The following is an 11817-nucleotide window of genomic DNA, read 5'->3' as shown; positions in this document are numbered from 1 at the left end:
TATCTGTTTTTTGTTTTGTTTTGTTGTTTTGTTTTTAGATTTCCATGTTTGTCTTTCAATGTCTTTTCAACCCTGAAGATAAATCCAGAGAAAGACAAAGATATTTTTAGAGGTAGGAAATGATTCCCTGTGGGGTCTAGAGAAATTCGCCCAAACACTCAGGTGTAACTTTCATTTTTTCAAATGTCTACTTTTAATGATTGTTCTTAAATGCTTTAACTTTCCTTCTAGCCTACCACCCACCAGAGGTAGTGGAAAAGAAAGGATACAGGGGAAGTGGATCTGTTTAGAAATGGTTCTTTGGACTAAGTGTCATCTGTGTTGTCAGGAAATCAGCAGTTCAGTTCATAGGTCAGCATTGGCAGCTCAGTCCACTCCCAAACATTTCACAGATATACCAACAGTCCAGTTCAGTGGTGTCTGGATAGCAGTAGCGGTGGCATAACCTAGCAGGAACAGCTAGGCCTCAACCAAATCAACAGGAGGGGCTAGGAGGGAAGTGAGGAAAAGTTCTCCGCTGTGTCTCCCTCAGTAAGGCGAAGAGCAGCGAAGAAGTGAGACCAACAAGCATTGCACAGCTAGCTCTATAAGCAAGCCTTGTTCAGCCTCCATCACTGGCCACTGAGTTCTATTTACACTCCATCCAAACATCACATGTACTTCACAGGTCTTGCCTCAACACATGAGTCTGTCTCAGCTGACATCACTCTGCCAATCGGCCTGAGTCCGCAGAAACAGCAAGAAGCCGTAACATACCACCAGAAGTTTTTTTTGATACGTTTCTCTCTACAGAGTCCCAACAAATGGAGCTCAACTATAAAATGTAAGGCAAACTCATACATATATGTCATTATCAAAGAATCCTTCATCGCATGTCCTTTCACATGCTTTCACTAGCAAAACATCCTCTCACCTGTGTCTGCTTCAGGGAAACGTTCCTTCATGAATCTGCCTTAGCCTTTCACCTGTATCCACTTCAACAAAATGTTCCTTCACATGTTTGTCCCAGCAAAACACCATCCAATAGAAATGACTTCCCAAAGAACCTTAAGTTTCTACTTCATCAGGACCAGGCTGCTCATTGTCCAATGGCTATCACCATGCTTACTAAAGGAGAAATGGTGACAGGATACATGACTTCCACTCCAGTGAATGTTCGTTTTAGTGTCTCACACATGAAACGTACTGAGAGGAGTGATCACCACAAAGAGTCATGTTCTGTAAGACTTTCGTTTTGTTTTGGTTTGGTTCTGTCGTTTGTTGTTTATTTTGCTTGTTTGTTGGTTATTTGAGATATGGTCTCTCTATGTAGTCTGGATCAGCCCCTAGCTTGTAGCAATTCTCCTGCCTCCATCGCATCCATCAAAAAGGAATTCGTCAATTGAGGGAAAAGCCTTCAAGAAAAAAAACAGGTTTGATCCTCCTCTCTGACATTCATCTCTCGAATTATCTGACCCTTTCACCCAGAACACTGGGTGAGGAGCTCCACTTTTTCTGTCTGTCTTTGAGCGCTGCTGCCAATATGAGGAAGTCTTGGGCTCCCCCTCGAGGCCAAGAGTAAATCTAAGGAAGGAAACTCCAAGAGACTCTGCAGGGTCTTAATTGGCTAAGAACAGGAACAGCAGTAGGGAATAAGGGCTTGGATAAAGAAATGGAAGTAGTTGGCCCAGGAAGTTCAGGCCCTTCTCCTACTGCAGACAAAAAGGCATTGCAAAGATATCTATACAAAGTGAGGTGACAGCTGTGAATGATGTGTCTCCTCTTTAGAAGATCCTGGAGAGGAAAGGGAGGAAGGGGGAGGAAAGGAAGGTGAGAGAGAGGGAGACAGTTTTCCTGTGTGTTCACCTTCTGCTGCTGTGTGCATGGTGTTTCTAATACATAAACCATCATTAAAAGTCTTGCTGTTTTTAATTCCTGCAATAAACTCTAAGGCATATTCCGTACATGAGAGAAATCAAAGGCTCAAATTCATGTTGAAAATGAAATGGGGCGGGGGAAGGGGCAGGGGCAGCACTGGAGAGATAGCTCAGTTGGTTAAGTGTTTACTATGCAAACATAAGGATCTTAATTTGATCCCCAGAATCCATGTAAAAAGTCAGGTATGGGGTAGCATTTGATAAAATCTCAGAGCTGGGAAACAGAGACAGGTGGATCCTGGAACACACAGGCCAGCTAGCAGAATCTATATGGTGAGTTCCAGGCCAATGAAAACTCTGGCTCACAAGATAAGGTGGATAATGTCTGGAAAACTACATCCAAGGCAATCCTCCATACACATAGATGCACATCTATTTACACATGAAAACACATGCACACATGCACACACATACATAAATTAGTTATATCTAGGTCATAATGTTGGATGCCTGTGATCCCCGCAGTTGGGAGGTTGACACAAGTAAGTCATGAATCTGAAGCTAACCTGGACTATCTAGAAAGTTTGAGCCTGTGTGGGGCACAAAGTGAGACCTTATCACAAGATAACTAAGGGTTAGGTATGTAGCTGAGTGGTACCCTAGATTTCCTAAGCCTTGGGTTCACTCCCAGCACTAAAACCTAATAGCTGTGATCATTAATGGGATCTTTCCTGGGACTCCTCTCGTGCTTGTGATCTCTGGGGAAGAATTTAAAGGAGACACACAGACCATCCTATAGATGACTAGATGTTTGGAGATGAGTAGATGACTCAGTAGGTCAAGCACTTTCTATGGGTTTTTACCATTATCCCTTCCCCTTTAAATGAGATGTGAGGATGCTGAGCTCCTATCCAAAGGCACAGCTAGCAAGTCCGCAGAGATGAATTTGAGTAGAACAGATGGCCTAACCCAGGCTCAATGCCTAGTGTCTTTAAAGAGCTTTAACTCATGTAACGCAAAAGCAACCGCAGACACTATGTAAATACATAGGCATAGTTTCTTCCAACACACTCCATTTATAAAAAACCAGCAGTCGCGGGGCATGGTGGCTCATACAAGAGGATCTTGAGTTCCCGTCCAACAGGCTCAAGACTTATTCTTTAAAAAAAAAAAAAATCCAAAGGCTGGGGATGTAACTCAGTGATAAAATGCTTAACACAGGAGCCGATGTTCAATCGTCATTCATCCTGCCTTAAAATGAATGAATGAATGAATGAATGAATGAATGAATGAATTAGTGAAAAATGGATGGGGAAATAAATAAATAAAGCAGTCAATGGTGGCACAATGCCTGTAATTCCAGCACCTGGGAAATGGAGGCAGGAGGATGAGAAGCTAAAGGTCAGGGCTAGAAAGGTGGTTCAGTGGCCAAGAGCACTTGCAGCTCACCCAGAGGATAAAGACCTATAACAGGTGCCTCCTCAGAGTAGCCCACAGGAGCATGCGCACACACAGACACACATACGCATACATAAATCATCAAAGACAAAATGAAACTTTATTTTTTTCTTTATGTCTGACATCATTCTCAGCTACCTAACAAGTTTGAGGTCAGCCTGGACTACATGAGACCCTGTCTCAAAAACAAACAAACAAACAAACAATCAAACAAAAATCAAAATGCAGCCGAGGTGTCTGGTGTGAGCCCTGAGGAGAGTGTGAGGAACAGAATGGAGAGACTTTAAACAGGCACAGTCCAGGGCTCCTGGACCATGCATGACCACTCTGGCACTTGGCCACTCCTCAGAGTTACTCATTCCCGCCACACAGCATCATTAGGCTCCAATTCTATCACTATGAACAGTGACGCTAACACTGTGGTCAGGGCTGTCAGCTGTGGGTCTGGACTCTGCTCACCCGAGTCCACTCAATGTGCTGTCTCCCGCCATATGTCTGGCCACCCTGCTCATTAATCACACCCCTGAAAAGTCTCTTAATTACATTATGTTCACAATCCATAAAACATAATTAAAATATGTAAATCCATTATACTCTTTAATGAGCACATTGAGAGCTCAAAATTTTAAATTAGATATAAAATTGATGTGAACCCACTAGTATTGACTACGCATGACCATAAATCACTCTCAATTTGGACTGCCATGAGGGCCTTGCTCCCATTGGATGTGGCTCTTTTCCCTACCATTTTTTAAAAAGCTGTTTTAAATGACGTATGATCTTTAAAGGATAGAAATTACTGGCTCGCTTGGTCGACAACACCAATAGCCACAGTGATAATGTCTCCAGAAAGCATTGTGGCTTTGCAGAGGACTAGCACAAAATGAGATTTTTTGTGTCTGTGGTAAAGTGATTATTTTCTTTCCATCTCAGTATAAATATGCCAATGATTCTTTTTTCTTTTTCATGAAAAGTCTCATTATGGAGCTGTAATGTTTAATACTGATTGTCAAGTTGATAGGATTAAGAGTCTCACGTAAGAGACAAACCTCCAGACGATTGCAAGGAAATTTCTAGAAACGGTTAATTTGGGATGGAAAGACCTTACCCTGAATGTAGACTGTACTATTTCAAGGGCTGCAGTCCTCTACAGAATAAAAAGGCAAAATTGAAGTGAATATTAGCATTCATCTCTGCTTCCTGGCTATGGATGCAACATGAGTACTACTTCAGTCTCTTGTTACCATGTCTCCCTCCCCCCATGAAGGACTACAAGGCAAAACAAACCTTTACTCCCTTAAGATGCTTTGTTGGGTCACAGCAACAACACAAGTAGCTGATACACTGAGCATGCAGTAGATGTTAAACAAAAAAATTTTTTTCAATATACTGTATCATGTTTTTAAATGAAGTGTATTGTGAGGGAGATATATGCCCGTTGGTGTAGATGCCCATAGAGAATAGAGGAGGGCACTGGGATGCCTCGAGCCAGAGCCACAGGTGGCTGTGACAGCCTAGGTGCTGGAAATTGAACTCAGGACCTCTGCAAGAGCTGTATATTCTTAACTGCTGATCCACTTCTCCAGTCCTTGAATAAATACTTTATTTCACTGCCTTTAGTTTTCAGCCTAGGTCTGATGTCCTACGTGAGTTTCTTTTCCATCACTCCATATGTTTTTGATGTTTTGTTTGCTTCTGTGTGTTTGTTTGTTTGTTTGTTTTGAAATCCTACTGTGCTATCCATGCAAAACTTGCTCCAGATAGTCCCTTGGGGAGAATTTGTCCAACAACACAATCCTAATTTCATGCAACTAATGGACCAGACAGTCAACTAACCCTTCTTGTGTATTGCAGAGCAAAGCCTAAGATGTGCTTGTCTAAGTGACAGGGAGAGACAGCCTTTAATCTGCGGGTGATTTCTCCTCAACAGTTTTCTTTCCATCAAGGCAGATGGTTCATAGACGCATCCTGTGAGTGTTATGATACTTAATGCGACAGAAGAGACCTGGGTGAGGAGTGAGGAGAAGTGAAGATGAGATGAAAGACAATTATCATTTGTTTATGCTCCTAATCCTACTTAGAGCAGAAGTTGTCACAGCTTGAAAGTGGAGGGCGGGGCTGGGACACCCAAGGAAGCCAGATAAACACAGATCAAATCCAGAGGATCAGGTGAGCTTAACTAACAGCAGGAACTGTGTTTGTTCTCGCAGGTGCAGGAATGCTTTCCACCCGTCTGTTTACTTTCATATCAAAGCTTCTTTAACCTCAGTCTCAACTTGGCATGAAAAAAATGCAGCTATAAATTTTACAACAATGACTAGGAGTGTGGCTCAGTGGTAGAACCCTTGCCTAGAATCCCCCAGTGAGGGGCTGGGGGCGTGGCTCAGTGGCAGAGCCCTGCCTAGAATCCCCCAGTGAGGGGCTGGGGGCGTGGCTCAGTGGTAGAGCCCCTGCCTAGAATCCCCCAGGGAGGGGCTGGGGGCGTGGCTCAGTGGTAGAGCCCCTGCCTAGAATCCCCCAGTGAGGGGCTAGGGTGGGACTCAGATGTATAGTACCTGCCTGAAATTCCCATGAGGATTTTGCTATATGGCTCAATGGTAAATGGCATGATTAAAATTCTCCAGTGAGAGGCTGGGAATGTGGCTCGGTGATAGAGTTACCCATCATACACAGAGCCTTAGGTTCCATCTCCAGCACCAACAATAATATTAAAACAAATAGAATAAGTGATGAATATATTTAGTATTTAATTGCCTTCTTCAGGGCAAATCAACCACAAAACATAGACTAGTAAACTCTGGAAACAGCATAGAGCCACATAAGCAGTAGGAACAAAATAATAATAATGAAGCTATATATTTTAGCCAATGAAATTAGCATAGGTGCAAGAATAATAGAAGTGGTGATAAAAATATAAAATAATGTGCAATGGTGTATCTGTTTCAGTACGGATAGCCACTTGCTCAATTGCTTCAGAAATATCAGTGGTGTTTAAAACATACAGCAAGTTATATGTGATGATGAGTGCCTGTGATCTCAGTACTTGTTTGGCTGAAATGGGAAGATCACTATGAGTTGGAGGCCAGTCTGGGCTGTGAGGCAAAGCACTGTCTCATAAAAACATGAAACATGTCTCATAAGCATGATGATAAGCATAAACATATCAGTACATTATAGTTCTGAAAACATTACCTTGAAAGAACGAAGAGGGCAGAAGTGCAGAAGGTTTTACACAAAAGTCTTCATTATGGTATTGTTTTTTATTAATGGGGCAAAATGTGAAATAAAGGAAATGTCTATATCTATTTGGGAATTTGGTCTGATATAATATATCATAATCCTACAACAGAATAATTTGTCTTCTACCCACTGCTTTGGTTTATATGCAGAAATGAACAAAATGTGAATTTTCTTCTACTTTTGTTTGCCTTGTTGTTTTAAGACAAGGTCTCATGTAACCTAGGTTGGCCTCTGATTCATTATACAGCTGAAGATGGCCTTGATCTTCTGATTTTCCTGCTCTATCTTCTAATTGCTGAGATTACAGCTGGGCACGATCATGAATGGCTTTATGCAGTGCTTAAGATCTAACCCTGGTCTTCATGCATGCCGGGCAGATAGTTTACCAAATAATCCACATCCCAACCCGTCTATATTTTTTTTCATTTATTTATCATGTGTTCACACATGTACATGTGTATTCATACATTTGGAACACAGAGGAAAACTGGGACCAAACTCAGTTCCCTCCATCTCCATGTGGGTCCTAAGGATGAACTCAAGTCTTCAGGCTTCACAGCAAGCCCTTTTATCTGCTGAGCCATCTTCCTGGCACCCTTTACATTTTGATATGCTAATTTCTTCCATCCGTCTTGCCGTGCTATGGGAAACCGGTTTAAGTGTATCATATAAGCAGACTGATGATGTGGGGCTGGGTCTCACCTTGGCCACCTGTTGGGTTATTATCTTTGCTCTAAATTATGATCTGAGATAACAGCAGCAATCATTTCTTGCTTGTGGTGGTTTGAATAAGCTTGGCCCATGAGAAGTAGCACTAATAGGAGGTATGGCCTTATTGGAGGAGATATAGCCTTATTACAAGAAGTGTGTCACTGTGGAGGTGGGGCTTCAAGGTCTCTCATATGTATGTGTATGTGTATGTGTATGTGTATGTGTATGTGTATGTGTATGTGTATGTGTATGTGTATGTGTATGTGTATGTGTATGTGTATGTGTATGTGTATATGTATATGTCTGCCCAGTGTTACACCCTGGCTGCTTTCAGATCAAGGTATAGAACTCTTGACTCCTCCAGCACCATGTCTGCCTGCACGCTGCCATGCTTCCTGACATACTGATAATGGACTGAACCTCTGAAACGGTAAGCCTGCCCCCAATTAAATGTTTTCCTTTATAAGAGTTGCCTTGTTCTTGTTGTCCCTTCACAGCAGTAAAACCCAAACTAAAACACTTCTAGAGTTTAAGTGTGTACTTCCACAATACACAAGTTCAAAACCACCGTTAACTTCACATACTGATGGCAATTGGAGGCAATGCTTTTAGAAGGTGATGAGGATTAGATGAGGTCATTAGATGGCCTCATGACATATTTGACAATGATGGTAGTGACTTTCCTAAGATTCACAGAACACTGAGCCAGCAGCCACTTCCCCTGTCTTGCCATATCATGCCACAGGTAGACACACCCTAGATGCCAATCCCCCACACTTTGATCTTTCAGCTTCCAGAGCCATGAACTTCATATTTTTTTAATTACTCAATCTGTAGTTGTCAATGAAAGCATAAGAAAATCAGCTTTACAGTTCAATTGTAAATGTGAAGATAGCGGCTGCCTATACTCTTAGTGAGAGCGCTTGGCTGGGTCTGTACTTCAGGGGTGAAGGTTTGATACATGCCTTGTAGGAGACAGACAGGAACAAAGTTTGTGGTCAGGCATGGTGGCACAGGCCTGTAGCCCCAGCACTCAATTTATTCCTCTCGACACCTGCATTTATCACAATGTCAATATCTTGGGAAAGAATAACAGTTTTTTCCAGCTTAAAAATAAGCTGTTGTGGGCTGGGGAGATGGTTCGGTGGGTAAAGTGCTTATTTTGTAAGCCAGAGGATGTGAGTTCAAACCTCATCATCCATGTAAAAGCCAGATGTGGAAGTGCACACCAATGCTGGGAGACAGAGAGAGGGGGACCCCTGGAACTCACTGGCCAACAATTCTAGCCAATTGAGAGTCCCTGTCCCAAAAAGTAATGTGGGGAAAAATTGAAGACTTTCTTATGTCATTTTCTGACTTCCACGGGTATCCTCACAGGCAAGAGCACACACACACACACACACACACACTCCATCCCATAAAGAAGGTATGATATACGACATAAAAATCCTGATACAGAATCAAGACCACATTCCAGGCTGCATCTGGCACAGCCACATATTGTAGAAATGGTAAAGAACAAAGCTGTTGAGCTGCATTTGAGAGCTGGATCTTCTCCTGGCTTTTTTTAGAGACATGGAGAGAATAGCTCATACCCTGAAGTCTATTTACTCATATACAAAAGGAGAATAGTACTTGGCTCAAGAGGCTTATAGAGGGCATTAAATGAGGTACTTTAAGTAAATGTGTTTGCTTTGAACATCACAAGGGCTCACAACACCATTAACTTAGCACACACTTATGCCTGCCAGGGAGTTTAATGCCTTTGGTCTCTAGTACACTAGCAGGCATCTTTTCATAGTGTGCTGGACTTATAGGCTATTGTTGCTCAAAAACCATTACTGACTTAAGGGACTTAATTGATGAGAATGAGTTCACTCAGACAATCCAGAAGAGTCTCTGTGCTCAATTCACAAGCTGAAAATAGGTGACTTTGGGCAAGAAACAGGCTCAGATCTTTTGCCCATAAGAAACTCAAAGGGGCTACATGGGAAAATTTTTAAAGAAATGGGAAAGGAACGCGAGTTCACATTTATGTGATGGGATGTAATCACCTGTTATCTCTAGGCTTCCATAGAAATGTTCCCTGTAGATCCGCAAAAACAAATACCCTTTGACTTTCTGTGTTATCAAGAGTGCTATGAGTAGAATGCTGTGCATGCCTGAGGACTTGAGTTTGAATTTCTAGAACTCAAGTAAAGCTGAATATGGGGTAGCACACATCTGGAATTCCAGAGCATCTACAACGCCTTAGTTAGGGTTTTATTGCTGTGAAAAGACACCATGACCACTGCAACTCTTATAAAGGAAAACATTTAATTGGGACTGGCTTACAGTACAGTGGTTTAGTCCATTATCATCATGGTGGGAAGCATGGTGGCATGCAGGCAGACATGGTGCTGGAGAGGAGTTGAGAGGTCTATATCTTTTGTTGTTGTTGTTTTGCTTTGTTTTGTTTTTGAGACAAGATTTCTCTGTATAGCTCTTGTTGTCCTGGAACTTGCTCTTTAGACCATGCTGGCTTTGAACTCATAGACATCTGCTTGCCTCTGTCTCCCAAATTCTGGGATTAAAGGCATGCGCCAGCACTGCCCAGTGAGTTCTACATCTTGAACCACAGACACCAGGAAAAGAACTGTGAATTACTAGGTCTGGTTTGAGCTTCTGAGACCTCAACCTCTAGTGATACACTTCCCCCAACAAAGCCACACCTATTCCAACAAGGCCACACCTCCTAATACTGTCACTACCTATGGACCTATGAGGGCAATTTTTATTCAAATCACCACATATAATGACATGGGAAGCAGAGACAAGATAATTCTCAGAAGTTCCCTGGGCCAGCTAGTCCAGTTTACATTTCAGATAACAACAAATCTTAAATCTCAAACAAAGAGTAAGGTGGTAACTCACAGCAGAATTTCTCCCTCATCTCCACCGGTGCCAGCTCACGTGCACCCACACGTGAACACACACACACACGCACACACACACACACACACACATTGATTTTTATAGAACAGTGAGAGTTGCCACATTCTACTTGATGTAGAATAGGGGTATCTAATCCAGTGGCTCTCAATCTTCTTAATACTGTAACCCTTTAATACAGTTCCTCATGTTATGATAACTCCCCAACCATGAAGTTATTTTTGTTGCTACTTCATAACTATAATTTTATTATTGTTATGAATTGTAATGTAAATATCTGAGATACAGGATATCTGATATTCAACTTCTGTGAAAGGGTCATTCAACTCCTAAAGAAGTCATGACCCACAGGCTAAGAACCATTGGTCTAAGCTTTTGCATTCTATAGATCCCGCTGGACAAAACAGAACTGACTTGAGAGAGACATTAATTCTTGACCCTTTCTTCCCCTATCCAACTCCCATGATATGCAGGAAAAAATATAGAAAATTCAAGAGTAATGACTGACTATATTTCCTATAGAAAATGTGCATTGTTTTTATAATAAAAAGTCATGAACATTGAAAGTCTGGGTGAAGAATCTCATCTGTGTCACAAGATAAGTGCTGGGCTGGTTTTACCCTCACAGCTGCACTTTCTGTTCTGAAATGTTAACTTTCACAACATGAATCCTATTTTCTCTCTCTTTCTAATGATTTCTGAGCCAGTCCAGTGATATCTATGATTCCTCCTGGTTATAAAAATGGGTGATGATGTAGCTCAGTGGGTAGATCACTTGCCTAGGAAGCATGAAGCCAGGGGTTCCAATCCCAGCACCTTATACTCAGGGCAATCTTGTGCATACCCCTCGCCCAGCAATTGGGAGGCAGAGGCAGGAGTATTAGAAACTCAAAGTAGCCATGGCTGTGGGTTACTGAAAATTGAATCAGTTCTTCATGCTTAAGAGTCAGGCAGTTTTTTGGCTGAACATCTCCCCAGGCCCATCTCCATTTAGGTTGATGTGATCAAGAATTTTGTCAGTGACAGAAAACCAGCCAGCACAGTACTCTGATTCTAACTTCACACAGTCAAGTGAAATAGCTTGTCCGTTCTCTACATTCTACATGTGTTCTCCTCAGACATCTCCTCAAGGTTTCCAAAGGCTAAGGAGGCAATTTACAAAAGAATTAGCATTGAAAGTGTTCTCCAAGGAACTATGCAGACATACATCCAGATACACACAAAATGCAATTCTTTTTTAAAAATTAATTTTAAGTCATTGTACAAAATAATGGGTTTATGGTGACGTCTTATGCATACACATCATTAAATGTTCTAACGCACCCCTCTTTCCAATGCCCCCTGCTCATTCCCATCATTCCTCTGGAGAGCCCCACTTCTGCTTTCATATCACAAGTAATCTACTATTCCTTGCCTAACTCTCTTAATATCTTTCTCCTCTCTCATGATATCCTATCTTATTTCATGGCTGATACATAAAAACATATAAATGTACATCTACTGTCAGATGGAAAGATAGATGTAATTTTAGAAATAAAGGTAAGGATAGATAGATAGATAGATAGATAGATAGATAGATACATACATACATACATACATACATACATACATACATATTTAT

The sequence above is a fragment of the Grammomys surdaster genome, unplaced genomic scaffold, assembly GCF_004785775.1.
Source record: "Grammomys surdaster isolate TR1022 unplaced genomic scaffold, NIH_TR_1.0 166, whole genome shotgun sequence".
NCBI lineage: Eukaryota > Metazoa > Chordata > Mammalia > Rodentia > Muridae > Grammomys > Grammomys surdaster.
Note: the sequence above shows the minus strand (reverse complement) of the source record.